This window comes from Oryx dammah, unplaced genomic scaffold (assembly GCF_014754425.2).
Source record: "Oryx dammah isolate SB20612 unplaced genomic scaffold, SCBI_Odam_1.1 HiC_scaffold_27, whole genome shotgun sequence".
NCBI classification, from domain to species: Eukaryota; Metazoa; Chordata; class Mammalia; order Artiodactyla; family Bovidae; genus Oryx; species Oryx dammah.
Genome location: NW_024070211.1, coordinates 93,530,412 through 93,532,018, shown reverse-complemented (window position 1 = coordinate 93,532,018; position 1,607 = coordinate 93,530,412).

Below are 1,607 nucleotides of genomic sequence, written 5' to 3'. Positions count from 1 at the left end.
ATGGGTGGGTCATGGTGGAGAGGTCTGACAAAATGTGGTCCACTGGAGAAGGGAATGACAAACCACTTCAGTATTCTTGCCTTGAGAACCCATGAACAGTATGAAAAAGCAAAATGTTAGGATACTGAAAGAGGAACTCCCCAGGTCATTAGGTGCCCAATATGCTGCTGGAGATCTGTGGAGAAATACCTCTAGAAAGAATGAAGGGATGAAGCCAAAGCAAAAACAATACCCAGTTGTGGATGTGACTGGTGATAGAGGCAAGGTCCGATGCTGTAAAGAGCAATATTGCATAGGAACCTGGAATGTCAGATCCATGAATCAAGGCAAATTGGAAGTGGTCAAACAAGAGATGGCAAGAGTGAACATTGACATTCTAGAAAACAGTGCACTAAAATGGACTGGAATGGGTAAATTTATTTCAGATGACCATTATATTTAATACTGCAGGCAGGAATCCCTCAGAAGAAATGGAGTAGCCATCATGGTCAACAAAAGAGTCCAAAATGCAGTACTTGGATGCAATCTCAAAAACGACAGTATGATATCTGTTCATCTCCAAGGCAAACCATTCACTATCACAGTAATCCAAGTCTATGCTGCAACCAGTAATGCTGAAGAAGCTGAATTTAATGGTTCTATGAAGACCTACAAGACCTTTTAGAACTAACACCCAAAAAGGATATCCTTTTCATTATAGGGGACTGGAATGCAAAAGTAGGAATCAAGAATCACCTGGAGTAACAGGCAAATTTGGCCTTGGAATGTGGAATGAAGCAGGGCAAAGACTAATAGAGTTTTGCCAAGAAAATGCACTCGTCATAGCAAACACCCTCTTCCAACAACACAAGAGAAGACTCTACACATGGACATCACCAGATGGTCAACACCGAAATCAGAGTGATTATATTCTTTCCAGCCAAAGATGGAGAAGCTCTATACGGTCAACAAAAACAAGACCAGGAGCTGATTGTGACTCTCACTATATACATCTCCCAAATATTTCTTTTGGCATGTATTACAGAGAGAAAGAACATCTTCTGCATAAGCACATGCCGTCTTTCCCGTGGCCTTCCCAAGTGGCTCATTAGTAAAGAATCTGCTTGCCAGTGCAGGAGATCTAGGAGACATGGGTTCAGTCTCTCAGTCAGGAAGATCCCCTGAAGTACGAAATGCAATCTACTCGAATATTCTTGCTTAGAAAATTCCATGGACATAGAAACCTGGTGGGCTACAGTCCATGGGATCATAAAAGAGCTGGACACGACTAAGCAACTAAATGACAACAAAGCTCCTCTCTGAAGATCATCTTCCCCACAACCAGCTGCTGAATTCTTCACAACTTTGCACATAAAAGAAGATATAACCCAACCAATTTAGGACTAAGTAAATAAGCAGGTATATAAATAAATATATAGTATGTCCAAGGGCATTACCTTGTGTGGGAAAAAGTCCTCTCTGTTCTTTATTTCTTTTTCTCAACCTATTCCTCCCCTCTGCCTACAGATATACACAGCCTCTTCATTCTAAACCAAACAAAAGGAAGCCCCCCAGAAAAGAAAACATCCCTTGCTTTCTGCCAACCTCTTCTCCAGCTTTCTTTTTCT